This window comes from Eptatretus burgeri, chromosome 8 (assembly GCF_056783735.1).
Source record: "Eptatretus burgeri isolate ZD-2024b chromosome 8, Ebu_testis_v1, whole genome shotgun sequence".
In the NCBI taxonomy this organism is placed as follows: domain Eukaryota; kingdom Metazoa; phylum Chordata; class Myxini; order Myxiniformes; family Myxinidae; genus Eptatretus; species Eptatretus burgeri.
Window position 1 is genome coordinate 21,066,514 of NC_140968.1, and position 20,545 is coordinate 21,087,058.

The 20,545-nt window shown below is 43.6% G+C and overlaps 1 long non-coding RNA gene across 1 annotated transcript in view; it reads right to left on the bottom strand.

Annotated features, from left to right (window-relative positions):
• Positions 1-1,139: 1,139 nt before the first annotated feature.
• Positions 1,140-20,545, bottom strand: part of LOC147021267 (uncharacterized) — a 106,500-nt gene continuing 87,094 nt past the window's right edge. The window contains exon 3 of the long non-coding RNA XR_015060733.1: positions 1,140-2,984. This is a non-coding gene — a long non-coding RNA (uncharacterized LOC147021267). The remainder of the gene's footprint in view (positions 2,985-20,545) is intronic.

Consider the following 20,545-nt stretch of genomic DNA (forward strand, 5'->3'; position numbering starts at 1 on the left):
AAAGTACCAGTGTGCTGAGAACAGGGGGCATTGCATCAGTGGGTACAGCTGTGCTTCCAGAAAGTGATGTAACCAAGCAGCCACAAGCTGCATCCAAATACTTAAAACAAGACAGACGTCATGCGGAGCACGATACTTGCAAAATCCATAAACAAAGTTGACCTCAAAAATAATTGGTGGTTGAATTAAATGACCAAATATGCAACTCCTCTTCAAATTTCAAGTCAATCAGATGAAAATTGCCAATTTTAGGAATTTGACAGTGTTCACCTTTGGCCGATGTTGGCCTGTGGCCAAAGTTGAACTTAAAAATAATTGCTGGTTGAATTAAATGACCAAATATGCAAATCCTGTTCAAATTTCTGGTAAATCGGATTAAAATTGACAATTCCAGAAAATTGACAAGGTTGTTGACCTTTTGAGCTCAAAAACAACAGGCTTCTTGCTTATGACAAAGTGTACCACGTGGTGAAGTTTCGTGAAAATTGGTTTAAAATTGTGACCTGTCGGCGATTATTTTTTTTTATACATATTTTTGTACATTTTTATGCATTGTCGAGGCTCGTATGAGAGCTAACACACAATGCACAGCAAAGGGGACATTAGACAAAAGGGCGGGAGAGAGAAGGAGGAAAGTGGGGATCAGAGACATTAGGAGATCTGTGGAAGGGAGAGGGATGGGGTAGGAAACACGGGGTATACAAGATGGACATTACAGGGACTTTCAGGAAGGAAAGCAGGAAATTTGAAGGAGGTGGGTTTGGGGTGGATTAACGGGGGTAGAAAAGATCGAGGTTTTGGATGGGGGAAGATAAGAGATGGTGGTGAACAGCTGTTTTGAAGACCTAGAGGGAAGAATGGGATTGAAGAGAGTGTGGGAGTTTATTCCAAAGGTGGGAAAAAAGAGAGAAGGTGAACAGTAATTCGTGATTTTGGTCGTTTTACCAGAAGAGAGTTGATGGTGGACCTTGAGCGGCCTGCGGAAATATTGGGGGGGGGGGGGCATGAAATGTATGAAAATATGTGCGATGCAATTGTTGTTTAATAATCAAGTCAATTGGATGCAAATTGACGATTTTTCAGATAAAAATTAATGATTTTAGAAGTTTGACCTTGAGCTGACCTTTTGACCTAAAAAAATAGTTGTTTTCCTAATTCAGTGATGCAATTTTCAAATCTTGTTCAAATTTCAAGTCAATCGGATGAAAAAATGACGATTTTAGAAATCGGACCTTAAGATGACCTTTGACCTCAAAATCAATAGGCTTCTCAGTTGAGACTATCTCTACAACTTGGTCAAGTTTCATGACGATCGGTTACGAATTGTGACCCGTAGGCGATAAACAAACAAACAAACAGACAGAGTGACAAAATCGACCAACCAATATACTTTAAAAAAATCTTTGATTTTCACATCTCATAAATTTATTGAGCCAACTGAGTTTTTTGCTTTCAATCTGAGAACGAAATGAGTGTTATCCAAAGCTTGTAATTCCCAATACGGATCCATTCCACTGGATCTGTATACACAGCTTCCAAGATGCCGGTGAAGCGTCCTCAACACAAAGCCATCACATCAACTTTCACCGTTCTGTTTACTTTCTCTGTTGATATGCTCTTATTCTCTGTAGGTGCACAATAACATTGTCATTGTCCAAAAAGAACCTTCAGCCAGGTGTTGTTTTCACTTCTGACAGCTTAAAAAAAAAGTAGCAAAGGGATTTTGGCTTGATGATTCCATCAAATACTACATCCTTGTTTGATCACAATATGTAGCTTGCGCATTCATAAACAGACGAAAACAGTTTTTGAGAACTTTTTTTGGATTCAGGACGACTTTGGTGACTTTCATTGCGACTCGGTGAGGAAGAGCGGAAGAAGGGTTCAAAAAGTACAGGATTTAGGGGCCGAGATACCATTTATTAATCATGCATGTGCCACCTACCTCACCATGAACCCCACATTTCCATCCGTTAATTCTTCTTACCTCCATTTTCTTTTCCTTTCCTTTCTTTTCTACGTTGACTTCCCATGTCTCTTATTGCATGTGCTATCTAATATTAAGATGGCCATATGAATGGGGATGTGTAGGACCCTTCGTCTGTCATGTAATTCAACCGGTGATGATTCATTGTCTGGAACAAAAAGCATGGATTTAATGGGATGGGTTGAGGGTCATGAGCTCTCAACATAAATAAGGAGTTTGAGCCCTCTTGCCTTGCCTCAGGGTTTGTCCAATATGATGCCAATGCATATGAAGGACGATGAAAAGAAGATGGAAAATTTTAATATCTACAAGCAAATTTATTTCTTTCTTTTTTCTTTGATTCAACACACGAAAGGATGAACCTTTGATCCCATTATGAAAAAGGATAATAAAAATCCTTTTCCTGATTATAGTGCCTACTTTACACTTTGACAATCACTCAAGCATCCTTTGAGAATGTCTGCACTTTGTGCTAGCGAGAAGTGTTTAAGATGTTTAATCACAATTTAGTCTCCAATCACTAAATTATCGTTGCTTATAAATCTGAAATCTTGATTATGAAAAGAAATTTGAACATCAAAAGGAAAGGATAAGGAAGGAGAGAAAAGAGATCCCAAGTGGCTCCCGGAATGAATCTGGTTAACTGATGGCACAGCTCACTAGGGGTCTAGCCAGAGAGGGCCGGGCATCGTTGGCTGTACCTGCGGATACATCGGGGAGGAAAAGGTCTTGCACAAATGAGAGAAAGGCGGGTGGGGATGCGTAATTCAATTCTGCCATTTTGCCAGATTCCAAAGATGACCCTAAATCGACACACCTGATAAAAGTCGTTTGTTTGATGAAAGACAACTTGTAGTATCTAACACGCAGACTCACCAAAATTAATATCCACGAGCAGAGTACTTGCCCCACGGGCGATCTTGTTCCATGCATGCAACACGTTCTTCTGATGCATACCTTTATTTCGGTGCTGGATAGGCAACTGACAGCTCTGTGTCTGCAAAAAAAACAACCCATGAAGTTGTGTGCATGAAACAAAAACATACCGACTGCTTATAATTCAAAATACCTCCTTGCACTGGAAAACGTGGGGATAGGAATGCTGCACTGCAAATGGTGGAGACTTGTAATACCCACCCCCACCTGGAGGCGGAGATACACGATACACATTTTCGTCAATAATTAATTTGTGCCCCCACCCTCACGCCCTCAAGACCACCGGCAAAGATAAAAACACCCCTGTACATTAATTGGGGTCATGCTGAACCTTTTGTCAGGTCAGGTCAGATTAGATCTGCAACTTGCTACAGGTACCGTGTAAACCTGTACTCACTTGTTCCATGGTCGGGTTGTCGGCAACTAAGCCGTCTCCCCCACAAAGTTTCTTGGTGAGGAGGGTGTTTGGATATGGACACCAAGATTAAAAACAAAACCTGTCAAAGGATGGAGGAGCTCCTTGTGAGCCAACGGCCATCCATATATAGTGCCCAACTGTGTTTGCGGACGTCCACCTGCAGTTAGGTTACTTCTCATTCGGAGGTTGGTGGCAAGATTTGCACTCCAGCCACCATAAAACCCTTCATTCCACAAAACATACGAAAAGCACAAAAAAAATGTGAAAACCCACTCCGTGGGAGTACCTTCTGTGCAGCTTCCCTTCGCAGGGCAGCTCACCAGATGGTTGGATTGGGGCAAAGCCTTCGGGACCCCCAATCTTTAATGGTAGGAGGGAAACCATGGGGTAACATCCCTGGGTCAGATTGCGATAGTGTGTGTCGGGGAGGTGCTGAGGTGTCATCCACCAGACGGCGATCTCCATGGATTAACCTGAGGCAGTTCCTTCGGGTGGGTGCCTGGAATTCCCTATCCCAAAGAGAGGATGATCACCTGTCTCTGTTATCATCTGAGCTCAAGCGTTTGGACATTGGTATTGCAGCTCTCTCTGAGGTTCGGAGATCGGATTGCGGAGAGATAATGGTGGGTGGTTACACCTACTATTTATTGGTCTGGTCGCTCTGATGGTTGCCATTCCCAAGGAGTTGCTGTAGCTGTGTCCAATAAGCTGACTCCAATGATAATTGAGGTAACACCGGTCAACGAGCATATTATGAGACTAAGGATTCGTCACTCCTTGGGTGTCATTTCCCTGGTCTCTGTTTATGCTCCGACTGATCTCACCATGAAGGATGCATTCTGTGCCACGCTCGAGTCTGTGGATGATCATTGCCCCAGGCGAGACACTCTTCTTGACTTGGGGGATTTCAATTCATCGTCTGAAACTGATAGGGATGGTTAGGAGACATGTATTGGTCCCCATGGGTCTGGAACTGTGAACCAGATAGCATGATGTTCCTTGACTTTGCAAGAAGTCTTGGACTTAGGGTGGCTGGTTCATGGTTTCAGTGCACACAAGCTCATCGCTGGACTTGGCATTGAAAATGCTGGTGGTGTGGCAAAGGAGATTGACCATGTCCTCATTGACGGTCGCTGGAGGATAATCCAGAACTGCAGGGTCTACCGGAGTGCTCAGTTCCTCAATACTGACCACAGGGTTGTTGAAGCAACTCGGAAGTTGCAGCTGAAATCCAGGAGAATGATACCATCCCAGCCTATGCTGGATGTTGGCAAGCTCAATGATGAAAGGGGAGCTGAGGAGTTGTGAACAGGGTGAGTAGAGATTTGGGGGGTCTGGGTGCTTTGGGGGGTCCTGAAGAGTTGTGGAGCGCCTTCAAGACCACCGTCCTTGATGTTGCCGGTGGATGTCTTGGAAATCACCATCGGGCAAAGAAGAATTTTGTCTCTCAAGTGACACGAGGTACCATTGACCAGAGTCGCAGGGACAGGGTGAATGGCAGAGCTGAGCTGTTCAGGGAGCTGAGGCGTAAAACTGTACGTGCACTAAGAGTGGACAAGGAGGGCTATGTGCGAGGAATCTGTGAGGGTGTAGAGTATCACCTGTGGTCACGTGATTCTCATCCTGCTTAGAGGGAAATTCGCACATTGCGTTTCTCCAAGCCCGTTCCTCGGTGCACTACAGTTATAGCAGAGGATGGTGGGCTCTTGACAGAGTAGTCCGAAGTGAAGGCCTGCTGGGCTGGTTACTTTGAGAGGCTGTTCCAGGCTCATCCACCAGCTGTCGAGTTGGATGTCAGGGATGTTACAATCCCTATTAGTGACCCTCCAATCAACTGTGGTCCACCTTCGTTTGTGGAAACAGACTGCGGTGAACCGATTGAAATGAGTTAAAGCTCTTGGGATCTGTGGCATCCATGCTGAACTTCTCAAGGCTGGTGGAAATGCTGTACTCATGTCATTGCAGGCAGTTTTGTGCTCTGCCTGGAACACAGACATCATCCCAACTGACTGGAAGAGGGGACTTGTTGTCCCTCTCTGGAAAGGGAAGGGTGATCGCCAAGACTGCAACAACTACTGAGGGGTGACACTGCTCAGTGTTGGGCAAGGTCTTTGCTCAGATAATTATTGATAGGGTTCACCACCATCTACTTGAGCACCAGCATCCAGAACAGTCAGGCTTTACACCAAAGAGGTCAATGATTGACCGTATCCTTGCTCTTCGTGTCCTCACCAAACGCAGACGAGAGTTTCAGCAGGAGCTGCTTGCAGCCTATGTTGATATCTGCAAAGCGTTTGATTCAGTGAATCGGGGATGCCCTCTGGAGGATTCTTGGTTTTCGAGGGGTGCCACCAAAACTGATCAATCTGATGTCTGCACTATACACTGGTACTGAGAGTGCTGTGAGATGTGGTGGTACCATCTCTGACATATTTCCAGTTGTTTCCGGAGTTTGTCAGGGGTGCGTACTGGCCCCCCCATTTTTCAGCATTTGTTTGGACTGGAATCTGGGGAGGATGTCGGAGAGATCAAGCTGTGGTGCATCATTTGGGATCAGATCAGATCTCTGATCTTGATTTCGCAGATGATGCAGTCATCTTTGTGGAGACTCTAGACATCCTTATGGGGATCCTCAAGGTGCTGAATGAGGAGTCGGAGCGGCTGGGATTACGGGTTATCTGGGTCAAAACTAAGATACAGGCTATCAATGACGTATTGGATGCTGCTGTCCTGTCTGTACCTGTTTGTGATGAAGATGTTGAGGTCATGGAGCGATTCACTTTCCTTAGCAGTGATATTCATGTCTCTGCTGGCTGTGAGCCAGAGGTCAACAGACGGCTGGGTCGGGCCTGGGGAGTCATGGCTACACTGGAGCATGGAGTGTGGCGCTATCGGTTCCTGTGCGGGAGGACGAAAGTCTGAGTCTTCAGGTCCTTGGTGCTTCCAGTCTTGCTCTATGGATGTGAGACTTGGACTCTCACCAGGGATCTGAGATGGAGACTTAATTCATTTGGTACCAGGTCTCTTCAGAGAATCTTTGGCTACTGCTGGTTGGACTTTGTGTCCAACGAGCGGTTGCTGAGAGAGACTCAAATGAGATTTGTTCCCTGCATAGTCCGTGAGCGTCGGCTGCAGCTGTATGGACATGTGGCTCGTTTTCCTGATGCTGATCTTGCTCACCAGATTCTCTCAGCGAGGGAGTCTCGTGAGTGGAGGAGGCCAATGGGCGGACCACGTGCCTCGTGGTTGCAGCAGGTTAATCAGCATCTCAAGGTGTTGGGGATGGGTCAGGCATATGCCTGGGGGATGGCCGGATGGAAGTCCCTGGAGTACAGGTGGAAAGTGGACGCAGCGACGCACTGCCTTGGCGCATACTCCCCTACCTGACCTGACCTGACCTGATCCTATGTAACAAGTCTCGATGTAATTGGCCCAGAAATGTAGAAGGAGTAGTACGACAAACAAACAAACAAACACCAGTCCGTGAATTATAATAAGGGTGCACATATAAAATTTCTTAACTTCGGGAGTACAACCCCTGAAATTATGCTCATTGGTGGAAAGAAATTTTTTTAAAAATACTTTTTATCAGAGTTGGTGGTGTGTCATGGTTAGAGCATCCCTGAGGACCTAGAGACCTCTCTGAGTCTGGGAGGTCGATGGTTTGAACACCGGCTGAGTCATATGGAAGGCTTTAAAAAGGTACGTGCTGCATCATTGCTTGACACAATGCAAAAAGGATGGATCACAGACAAACGACCATATCTTGGCAACCATTGCATCGGGTTAAAGAGCCGAATGGCCTCCTCCTGTGTTTCAGCTCTTTTTCAGGGAACTCATGTGATTATTAAACTGGAAAAAAAATCGGTTTACAATATATTTTAATGGCCATTTAGTGGTAAACTTATCAAACGAGCATCTTAATTGAACAGCATTTTTAGTTTGACCGTTGAAGACGCTTATAAAAGGCATCCTAAACATGATTAATGTATGCACATGAACTGATAACAAAAGGATGTAATGTATGCACATTATGTGTGCAACTCATTCCCCTTAAAAACACTCAGTGTGGACGAACAACAAAGAGCACACACTTTATGCCTCTGGTCGATGATCACATGGTGGAGCCTACAGGACATTTTTTTTGTCACTCATCTGACTCATTTCTATCAACACCAGGACAAACTGCTGAGAAATGCCAAACAGATGATTATAACGATCATGTGCCTGTCCCTAGATCAATGATGTTCATTTTCCAAGAAACAAACCGATGATTAGAAGCCTAATAATATATGACGTCATCTGAGTTTTCATCTCAAATAGCTGTAAATCGTCCTTAAGGATGGGATAACCTTCAAAGTAGAATATCCTGCAAGTATGGCTGCCTCTGTGCTGTCAAGGCAATTTGGAATGATTCTGGTGTCGAAATGCTTGGAAGTAGTTGGTGGACATTATAGATCTTCTGGGCCCTTTCGCAAAGTGTAGGCGAGCTATCGCCAGCACCATGAACAAATTACAAATTCCTGCCCTAACTACTGCTGGGAAGGCAATGGCAAACCACCCAGTGTAACCCTTGTCAAGAAACACAGTATGGTACATGAGAATCAGTGTTGGGGTAAAAATCTAAAGTAAGCTTGAGTACGTGCTTGTGCCATGTTCTTCCAAACACTTGTTTGTTTGTTTGTTTGTTTGTTTGTTTTTGCAGTTTGAATTGAATGTCATGTTGTAGAGATCCTCAATGCTAATCCATGAACCACATGCAGGATTTGGAACTTGGCTGGGATATCGACCCTGACATAAGAAACCACAGGGTCTTTAACACCCACATTGCGAACAAGAAAGGTGACTTGAAGAACCAATGTTATACTCGTTTTTTATTTTATTTATTTATTTTTTGTATACCTTGTCGAGGCTCATATGAGAGCTAACACACAACGCACAGCAAGGGGGCATGAGACAGGAGGGGTGGCAGAGGGAAGGACAAAACCGTGGGGAACATGGGGTAAACAAGATGGACATTACAGGGACTTTCAGGAAGGAAAGCAGGGTATTTGATGGAGGTGGGCTTGGGGTGGATTAACGGGGGTAGAAAATATCGAGGATTTGGATGGGGGATGATAAGAGATGGTGGTGAACAGCTGTTTTGAAGGCCTGGAGGGAAGAATGGAATTGAACAGAGTGAGGGAGTTTATTCCAAAGATGGGAAAAAAGAGGAATGAAAGAGTGAAGGTGAGCAGTGATTCGTGATTTTGGTAGTTTTACCAGAAGGGGGTTGTTGGCGGACCTTGATGTGCACTGCACATGGAAGAAGGGGGAGGGGGAGAGGATCTTGCAGGTGGGAGAGTAGGGAGGTCGGGGGTGAGGGGTGGGGGAGGGTATGGAGTGACTTACTTCTGCCTTGACTTGATTGACTTTTGGAGAATTGACTTGAGTGTGGGGAGAACCTGCCTTGACGGACATTGAATACACTTTACTTCCCAAATTAAAAATTACTTAAAACCAGACGTTATTCATAAATATTGGATTCCATCATTGGTCCACCTATTCAATCCATTACGTACAAAGTTTTTCAAAGTATTGTTTAATTATATAGTTGGAAAAGAGTTATTACTCGCCGTAAACTTGCCGAAAAGAGTTATCACTACCAAAAGCAAGAATGACTGCTCACCTTCACTCTTTCATTCCTCTTTTTTTCCCCGCCTTTGGAACAATCTCCCACACTCTCTTCAATCCCACTCTTCCCTCCAGGTCTTTAAAACAGCTGTTCACCACCATCTCTTGTCTTTCCCCATCCAATACCATGATCTTTTCTACCCCCGCTAATCCACCCCAAACCCACCTCCTTCAAATTCTCTGCTTTCATTCCTGAAAGTCCCTGTCGTGTAAGGACCGAAAAGTCCCTGTAATGTCCATCTTGTTTTCCCCATGTTCCCCGCCCCATCCCTCTCCCTCCCACAGATCTCCTAATGTCTCTGTTCCCCACTCTTCTGTGCTTCCCTCTCCCACCCTTCTTGTCTCCTGCTCCCCTTGTTATCTGTTCTATGTGTTAGCTCTCATACGAGCCTCAACATTGTTGATTAAAAAAAACCCTTTATAAACGCCCCCGGGAACATGACAAAAATACAATTAGACTCCAGTTAAATCCCGAACAGGGAACCCTATCCTCCCTCTTCTACTCCCCATCCCTTTTCTACTCCCCCTCACTCCATCACATCTGAGTAGATGCATTCAAAACGGATATTATAACTAATCCCCCAGCAGTGAACCCTCCCCTCACTCTTCTCCACCTCGCCCTCCTTTTCTCTCCCTCACTGCACCTTCTACCTACATCGCATCCAACAAGATACATTCAAAACGGCTATTCAAATGCATTTTTGTGTATAAACGTCAATAATCGTCCGATTTTCTCACATTTTGCTGAAACTGAAACTATCTTAGCAGCTACAAAAATGGAATCAGATGATGCATTTGAGTTAAGATAAAGCCGTGAGGGAATCTGATTGGACATTATATAGCAGGCCTTAATTTCACTGAAAATGCATTTTTGTCTTAAAATGATTAGTTTTGTCCAATTTTCTTCCCGTTTTTGAAGCCAAGTCTTAAAACATCTTAGCTACCATGAAAAATGAAATCAGATATCGAATTGGAGTTAAGATAAAGCCGTGAGAGTGCAAGAAAGTGTGAGCCTTACAAAAGAGGTGACACAGGACAAACAAAATGGCGGCGATTTTATTTTTGAAGCCCCTCCCTGAACTGGAAAGCCCCTCCCTGAACTGGAAAGTCCCTCCAAAAATTGACAGACCCACCCACTGGTGGAGATTGTATATATATATATACATATATATAGTATGGATATAGATATTCACCCCTAGTTTTTTTTCAAAAAGCATGGGGGTAAATATGGACGGTCAATAAACTGTACTACTGCATTGTAACATATTTACGTTATGTTGTTCAACTACCGTCAGTGAAGTGACAGGTTCAATGTTAGTGTGACCTAAATGATAAGACACTGGACATCAGAGACTATAATTGATCAGAGACAATAAACAAATGACTCCAATTGTTTAATCACGAAATGTAGAATATTCCATCTCTCTCTACGATCACTATCACACTATCTTTCACATTGTGGCCTTGTCATGGATCTAATGTATGTTCCTCTCGTCGACCTTCGAGTCCAGCATCCTGTTAAGGGGTTAACAACCTACCCACCACCAATTATATGACCTCCTACATTCAAGCCCCTCCCCCTCCCCCCCCAAAAAAACTATCAGTCACCCCCACATCACCCACAATCACTGTTTCCACCACTTAATGGTTCGGAGAGAGTTAAATTTTTCGCCATTGCGGGCGACTTAATGGAAGGTCCTGAACAAAAGTGCCTGGACAAGCAGAAAGCGTCAGCCAAGCGCCTCACGCCATGGATTTGCACACTTAGATTCGCTTCGGTTCAATTCCCGAGCCCAGGCACCTTTCAAAGGGTGCAGAGAGAGCGTGTGGGGCCTCTGTCGAGGGAGTGAGAATAAGTAATAGAGAAGGCGAGGGAAGAATATAATGATTAGTGGGAAGGGCAAGAGGGTAAGGGCAATTATGAGGAAGGACTAAGGGTAAATGGTGAGAGAAAATGTGGGTAACTAAGGGGGGGGGTTTGTGGAATGTTGGTGAAAAGATGGATTGGCCAGTGATTATAGAAATGGATGTGATAGGTATGGCCAACAGTTTATAAGGAAGGCCAATTAGAACAGGGATATTTGCCATTGCTTCAAGATGCAGAAGATTAACCCACATGTCTCTCTTTGCAGATTAATGAGATATTTCGAAGGTTCAAAAATACACAAAAAAAAGCTTTGATGCTTCTTTTATATGAACGAAGGACTCCATCCTAGATTCTGACCAGGCATCGACTTGACAGCACCCTTTTGTAGCTGTGAGCTGAATAACGAGTACCAGTGGTTTGGTTCTTGGTATGGAATTGACTTGCCATGCTGTTGGGGTGCATAGCCCCCGTCTCCATCACCCCCACTAACCCCCTTTGCTCGTGGCTTTACCTTCATGTGAACCTGCACTGCAGCCCAGCTTTATATAGGCTCTCTGACTGCAAGAATGTCCCCTGGTGCTATGCTGTTTTGAGCTTAATAATTCACATCGTTAATGTCACTGGCACTGAAAGAGGGTAATTTTTAAAGATAGAGTCAATACATTTCAAAGTGTGGAAACGTTTGAAAAGGTCTCTGTTTATCGAACGTTAAAGGCCTCGTCAAAAGTTACCAAGCGAACTTTTCAATAATATGGGAAACTGCGGTTCATTGGATCGTCCACATTATTAGCTATTCGTGGCAATTTGGCCTCATAACGTTGTGAGTGCCGACGAGGTAACACATAATATCATTGGTTAAGAATGGATGCCAGAGGGGATGTCTCAATGTAAACCCCTGTGCTCTTGCACCTTTATAAGATGCTCCTGAACTGCCCAACTAGCCTTGCAGGATGGCCTCTGAGCTGTTTGTCGAGCCGAGGTTTGAGTCCCGACCCAGCTATAAACTGTCATTCCGGTGTTTCATAGGCAGAGTGATTCATCAATGTGTGTGCTGGTCCCTCGGATGGACGTTAAACTGGGCGTCCCGTCTGCTGACATTAGTTGGTGGAAGTTAAAGATCTCACGGTGTCCTTCGCAAACAGTACGCGAGCTATCGCTGGCACCATGGCCAAATTCCAAAAAAATCCTGCCATACCCTACATTGGGCATTGCATCAGTGACACAGCCATGCCCTCGGCCAATGATGCCACCCCACGGCCTTGTGCTGCACATGAAGACGACCAAAGAAGAAGACAGCCCACCTTACATCACCCTCCATGCTTCCATTGTAATTAAATTATCAAATTTTTTTTTTATTTGACTCAAAGGTGACTCAACCTGTATTGATGTTATACAGTGTTTACTTTTGTAAATACTGTACTGTAATACATACATTCCTGGTAGAAAGTATATTCTACAAGCCGGTAGGCGACATGGGTGGTCGCGAGACTAAGGCGAATTTGAAATATGTCGATAAGAGAACACATCAGATGGCATTTTTGCCGTTCATTGTTCCATACAGGAACATGACGAGCAACTGTCCATTCATCATTTGTGTTCGATTCCCTAGCCTAGGGAATTCCCTAGCCCAAGCCTAGTTAGGGAATCCCAACACGAACGTTGGGGTGAAAGCATATAGTAATATAATTGCATACTAGTCATACAGTTTTGATGGATCTGGCTGAAAGTTTTTGACAAAGAGGTTGATTATAGTGCGCATAAAAGCGCGGAAGCCGATTTTTGATTTTCGGGAAAAATAAAATTCGGATTTTTTTCAAAAATTTCAAAGTCCCATTGCTCGGCAACGGTGGTGTCCATAACAACGGTGCTCAAAAGCATACAACTAGATCCTGGTATGAACCTACCAGTCAAGTTTCATCAAAATCGGTCGACTCCTCTGGCCTCCAGAGCTGTCCATTACAAACAAACAAACAGACAGACGGAAAACCTGGGAATAAGGGTAGTCTAGCGACCACCCAATGAATGAATTATGTGAGAGTGTGTCACATGGTTATCATTACACATGATAACTTTTGTTAACCCTGTCGTTATTTTCCTAATAACTTGGACACCCAGCCATACACCGTCTTCTTCCTGCCAAAAGGATCCTGAAGGTTGGCGTTTGGTACTTGAAGGTAATCGAGGTAATTAGGAAGTGAGGCAGCCAAAATGACACATTCTTCTGTAATTGTCGTTCACGACCTTCACAGATCAACTGGCTCGTTGTCAGCAATCACCAAACCCGATCTTTATCTTCATTAACAGAAATCGAACGTCCGCCATTTTGAAACACCTGACCTGAGCTATAATTATTCCACAATGCATTGTGATTTAAAGTCATGACGTCATCGGTCTGGGGGGGGGCATTGTTATGATTTCCCCTTCCAGGAACTTCGGCACAGGAGGCCATTGGGCCCATGAAGCCGATGGTTGTCAACCCTCGGTTGTGTGTCCGCGCTCTATACTTTTTAAATGCTGAGCATCAAGCAAGGAAGCAACACGTACCGTTTTGTAAAGTTTTTGGAATGACTTGGACAGGATTCGAACCACTGACCTCCCAGGTTCAGAGTGGAAGCTCAATATTAAAAATACTGCATTTCACTAATATTTGTTTGAATCGTTTTGTGACCCCCAAAAAGGCTTTTGTGACGTAATTACCCTGTGCACGTGAAGCGAAAAGCGGGGTTAAGCAATCGGTTCATGTCCATCCTTCCGTCAGATCAGTTCATGATCGTCAGCTTAAGATCGAGGAACGACTTATTTGAATGGAATGTTATATTTTGAACATGAATCGGAACATAAATAGGAAGACAATTCTGCATTTTTCCCGTACCTTGGCTATGAATTCGTCCAAACACACATGCCGCAGAGAGGAGTGAGATAATATTTTTACCCCGTCTACCTGTCTTGCAGACAAACAAAGTTAAAAAGATTTTCCAAGCAGGAAACTTCTTTTTCTTGTATACCTTGTTGAGGCTCGTATGAGAGCTAACACACAACGCACAGCAAGGGGGGCATGAGACAAGAGGGGAGGGAGAGGGAAGGACAAAACAGTGGGGAACAGAGACATTAGGAGATCTGTGAAAGGGAGAGGGTTGGGGTAGGGAACATGGCGAACACAAGATGGACATTACATGGACTTTCAGGAAGAAAGCAGGGAATTTGAAGGAGGTGGGTTTGGGGTGGATTAATGGGGGTAGAAAAGATGGAGGTTGTGGATGGGGGAAGATAAGAGGTGGTGGTGAACAGCTGTTTTGAAGGCCTGGAGGGAAGAATGGGATTGAAGAGAGTGAGGGACTTTATTCCAAAGGCGGGAAAAAGAGGAATGAAAGAGTGAAGGTGAGCAGTGATTCTTGCTTTTGATAGTTTTACCCGAAGGGGGTTGCTGGCAGACATTGAGCGCCCTGCAGAAATACGGGGGGGGGGGGTGGGGGCGAGACCGGAGATGAGACGGTGGACGACAGAAAGACCACCAATCTACCTGCGGTGAGAGTGTGAGAGGCCCATAGACTCAGTCTCACCGCGGAAGATGCCAATGATCCGAAATCAACTTGTCGGTTTAAGGACATTATAAAGGACACAAACAACAGGCATGAATGACGAATGTAATGTGTTGGACAGGGTGATGTAACAGCTACTAGGTAAAATGGTAGTTAAGCCTGAAATTAATTTATTTATATGCCTTTAAACCTTTATTTAAAATGAATTATTATATATTCTTGAACACTGGAGAACACAAATCGCCTTCGTAATACTTCCATGAAGGCTGGTTAAGGTGGCTGGTTTAAGATATTAGGGTCTTGAGTTCAAGCCCCTGTTGCATCGTTGAATTAACACCAGGTGGGTTGTCTCAGCCTATCACCCTTCCAAGGTCGGTAAAATGAATTCCAGCTTCCTGGTAACAGGAGCATTGCATCAGCCGTGCCCCCAGAAAATGATGCAGCCAAGCAACCGAAGGCTGCATTCGAATAAATAAATAAGTGACGGTATAAAGGACACAAACAACAGGCACGAATAACGAAGGTAACGCGTTAGATATGATGATGTCATAGACACTGGGTAAACCGGTGGTAAAACCCAGAATTAATTTATTTATACGCCTTTAAACCTCTCGAAACCTTTACTTAAATTGAACACTGCAGAACACAAATCGCCTTCATAATACTTCCAAGAAGCATATGACATATATATATATATATATATATATATATATATATATATATATATATATCTGTATATGTATATCTATATCTATATGTATATCTATATATATATATATATATATATAGATATTTATATATATATATATATGTATATATAGATATATATATATATATATATATATATATATATATATATATATATATATATATATATATATATATATATGTATATATAGATATATATATATATATATATATATATATGTATATATAGGTATATATATATGTATATATAGATATATATGTATATATAGATATATATATATATATATATATATATATATATATATATATATATATATATATATATACATATAGATATACATATAGATATACATATATATATATATATATATATATATATATATATATATATATATATATATATATATATATATATATATATATATATATATATATATATATATATATATATATATATATATATATATATATATATATATCCTTTATAACCAAGTCCAGAAGGGAGGATTTGTTAATCGGAGAAATCCGGGTAGGAAAGTTCACAGATTGAGTCAGTAACATGGAGCCACAGTCCTTTGCTGGTGCCGTGGCTAGTGAGAGAGGTACCTACCCAGCCAATTTGCATGGTGACAATTGAAATCACCACATATGTGGAAGAGAGAGTTGGGATTAGTTGTTAAAAGTTTGTCCATCTTGTTTGAAAGAGAGAGAGAGAGAGAGAGATGTAGATGCAGTCATCACTGTGAGAAGGACGACCCAACACACAGATGAACAAGAGGTGGGAGCAGAGGGGGAGTTGCAGCCAAAGGTATTCCTTGGGGTTGGGCAGTGTCAGATCAGTACAAGGGCTGTGAGCAATTGAGTTGTTGATGGAAAGTGCAACTCCGGTGCTCGGTCATGGTTCGGGCCTTTCAAATTGGAAGAGCAATAGCTGGGGAGAGACACTAACGAGTCATGGACATCCTGTGGGAGGAAGGATTCTGTTAAACAGATGATGTCCAGTTTATCAGCAGTGACCTGGATTGAGAGATCTGTCATCAGGTTGGAGCGGAGACCTTGGATGTTTGAGGTCCACACTGTTAGGGACTAGAGAGGAGGCATTGGGAGGGTGCAGGATGGTGAAAGGGGGGGGGATGGGGGGGACTCTTTAGCCTCCACAAGTAAATTATATCAGATGGAACAGCCGGTTTAAAGTCATACATGGACAGAGTAATTACTGATGCAACACCCTGCCTGTAAACCACCGTGCACGGTGTCAGCTTATCATGGCTATCATGCACGGCGTCAGTTAATTGAACCCAGATTAGACAGCTCAAAGGCGAGTACACTACACCTATGAGCTATCTATCCTGTCACCTCCACCTGAACTTTTATGTATATGAAGGTGAGATGTTGAATGCAAATAACATTTTGAAATTTTATTTAATTAATTAATTGGCAGTCCAGACCCCAGGGATATCCTCAGCACACAGTTACTATGTCAGCCGAGTGGGTTCCTTTTGGAACAAGAATTCATGGTCAAAGCTTCATGACTTGGAAAAGAGACGTCTGCGCTGCTGTGTCCTTCCTCGCATCCAGCCGTGGTGGAACTAATGATGCAGTAATGATAGTCAAGGTCACACTGGCTCATCTTCCTCCGTCGCTTCATCCATGCCAGCCAATCACCCCTGTTACGAACCAGTTAAAATCAGGCTGATGAAAATGCAATTATCAGCATCAATGCGAAACACTTAATTTGGAAAGGGATTAGGTAAAGAGAGGACAGAACAAACTGCTGCTTCGGACACTTTGGCTAGGTGGAATTCACACATTGTCTGACACACACACACAAACACACACACACACACACACAAACGTATAGAATTTAAACTTAGATATGGGGAAATGTTGTTTGGGCCATATCCAGGTCTTTATCTTAAAGGCTTCATAACTTGCACATCATTGAATTTATTGTCAGTGTTTGTTTGATCGTGCTCCCGATCAAGTGATGGGTATCCCCTGGCGGGTGGTGCTCTCTCCTACATATGATGGGAATCTAAGCCAGAACTCGACAGCTCAGAGACATGGTTTTCGATGGGAAATGCGTGATCAACCTTCGTTGAGTCGCATACCTGACGCTGCCAATGTCGTGTCCATGAGCCATTGTTGGTAGCTGGGTTGTCAATGGTCTACTTACGAATATGGACGAAGTGATCGAATAATATACCCGGTTGCTTTTGGAGTTTTACTCATGTTTGATGCAGCTCTTCATCTTCTCCAGGAGGATATTCCTCGTGCGAGTCACTTTACTTGACAACAGAGATGTTGTGGACTTTCTTGCCTTGGTTCTTTTTAGGTTGGTAAATTTTTGTGAAATAAATAAGGTTTTGTTTTTTGTATACATAGTCGAGGCTCGTGGAAAAGCTAGTATTAGTATGTTGAACAGATCAGGACACAACAGAACAAAATGAACTGTTGAGAGGGGAGGAAAACACCAACAGCAGAGTTGAAGGTCAATTTAGAGGCAGACTTGGACAGATAATGGGTGTGGGAAGAAATGAGGGGTGGGAAAGGATACATGGGGTGGACAACATGGATACAGAAGGAAACTCTCGGGAGGGAAATGAGAAATTTAGGAGGATGGATTGGGGTGAAGGTTAACGAGGGCAGAAAAAGTCATGGTTTTGGATTGGGGTTGATTTGAAATGGTGGTGACCAATTGTCTTGAAGACCTGAAGGGAAGCATGAAATTTAAGCGAATGTGGAAGTTGGTTCCACAGGTGTGGAAAAAGAGGAACAAATGAATGGAGGTGAGCAGTGATTCTGGATTTTGGGAGTTTCACCAGAAGGGGGTTGATGATGGACCGTGTGTGCCCCGTAGAAACCTGTGGGGAGGGGGACAATGCCCAGAAAGAAGAGAGGGTACAAGACCAGAAAGGAGGTGAGAGAACACAGAGACCACTGTACTGTCTACAATGGCGATGTGATCGGCTCATAGACTCGGCTTCATCGCGGGAGATACCAATAATCTTAAAGGCCTTGGTGTCCACGGCGTCAAGCTGAGCAATATGTGATCCAGTGGAGCCAGCCCAGAAGGGACCTCATTACTCAATCAAGCGACAGATGAAAGCCTTTTCGGTGGATAGGATTTCAGGTGTGCCAAGGAAGGTCTTTGTACGACGGAGGATGCCCATTTGGCGGATGGCTTTGTAGGCCAACTTTGAAATGTGGTTTGCTCAAGAAAGCTCATGGCTTATAGTGAGACCCAGGAGTTTGAATGACTGAACTTAATCAAGAAGAATGTTCAGAAATTCGCCAGGAGGGTTTGCCAGATGATCCTTTTGACGAATGATCGTGAGAGTGTGAGATTTGTCAGGATTGAAAGACATATTCCAAGTGTTTGACAATCTTGTGATTTTGTCAAGGTCCGTAGAGAGGGAAGGGGGTGCAGCCCGCCTGTCTGAAGGATGAGGGATGTCACGGCAGAGGGTGATACAGGCAGACGAACGGCAGAGGGTGGAGTCATCAGCAAATAGAAAAAAGGAGATCTCCAGATAGTTAAAGAGATCATTTATGAAGATCAGGAATATGACTCGGCCCAGAGCACTGCCTTGGGGCACTCCAGCCTTGACAGGGAGTGGAGATTAAAGGATTCCGTTGAGAGCCATACGTTGACTACGAGAGTACAGGAAGTCAGTAAGCCATGTGTGGAGTTGCCCTTTGATGCTACAGGCAGAGAGTCTGAAGAGTTACGGAGGATGGCAGACTATCAAAAGCATGAGATATATCCAGAGAGACGGCCTTGATCTCATGTCTGTCATTGAGAGTCTCCATCCATTGTTGGGCGAGTGGAAGCAGCATGTCCAAGGTGGAGTGACCTGATCTGAAACCAAATTGATCATCTGAGATGACGTTGATGGAGAAAAGGAAGGATTTCATATCAAGTGTGATGATGGATTCCATGACCTTGCAGATGATTGGAAGCAAGATGATAGGTCTGTAGTTCAGGGGCCTTGGGGTCTGGAGTGACTTTGAGGTCTTAAGAGTTTCCAGGTGATTGGGGTGTTAAAAGGTCTTCGAGGTCTTCCAGCACTAAGGCGTCGAAAGGGTCTTCAAAAGACTTAAGGGTCTTAAATAGTCTTCGGTGTCTTTGGGGTCTTCAAGAGTCTTAGGGATCTTAACCAACTTTGGGATTCAAAGGGTCTTTAGGGTTTTAAAGTGTCTTAATTGCATTTGTGGAATTCAATTGTCTTAAGGGTCTTTGGTGTCTTAAGGGGTCTTATCTCCCTCGCATGTAGAAAGTCTTTTCTCAAGAATGTATTCTAATCTCCCAAGCATGTAAAAAAAGGTCTTGTGGTTTTGTCTTCAGTCCTGCGTCGGAGTGGCGACCCATCCAGGATTGTGCCCAATAGCCAAGGAGACTGTTTAGGCGGCACCAATGCTCTGCACAGAGTATGGTTCCAATGGATGGATGGATGGTTCTTCATTGTCTTTATAGGCTGAGGTTGTGGATGAAAGTACACTTTGGACAAATTCCCGGGGTGGACTTGGTCTATGTGCTAAATTTTGGTGGTTGTTGGTCCAGCGGTCCTTGTGAAAAACGCGAAGAAACAGACAGACAGACATCCGATGAATCTTATCAAGTCGATGTCAAAAGGTGTAAAGAGAGCCCGCATTTTACTCGCAGAGTTCGCTACTCCATTGTGGAATTACACAGAAGCATCCCTCAATCAGGGCAGAAATTTTGAATTGGGCGAGGCGTGCCGGCACACAATGGCTTATTCTTTTGGGAAGGTAGAGTGGAATTTTTAACGAACACAAATTAACACCAGCAGGCAGGAGAGCCAGCTTAATGTCCACTCCAAAGGCAGGAATATTTATGATTTCAAACCCACATTGAGAGTGTGAGCGTTCACCTTAAACTTTCAACTTGCTGTCTCAATCATTTTGTCAATCTAGTAAATGGTGAAAACTTACTTTCATGATGACACCATCATTCTCAGGAATGAATTAACACCAAGGCAATGTTTGTAAATCAACCTGATAAAAAGAACGCTTCAACTTCCAAAATTTTTTTGGCGAAGAATAATTTCCTGATTTGTTGTGTTTGTGAACGCAAATTCACCTACAGGGATACAAGCATATTAAACATTGATACAGGCAGACGAATAGTTACACCCAGACAATAAGGCCACCTACAAACACACACACACACACACACACACACACACACACACACACACACACACACACACACACACACACACTTCAAGTTTGACTTGCACCACAGGATGGAGGCATGATTCGCAATTTATCCCACACCACCCCTGCACCTTCTGCCTGCCTGGGTTATAAGAATATGATGATCATCCATTTCGAGTCATGTAGAAGGTGTGTGTGAGTGTGTGTGTGTGTGTGTGTGTGTGTGTGTGTGTGTG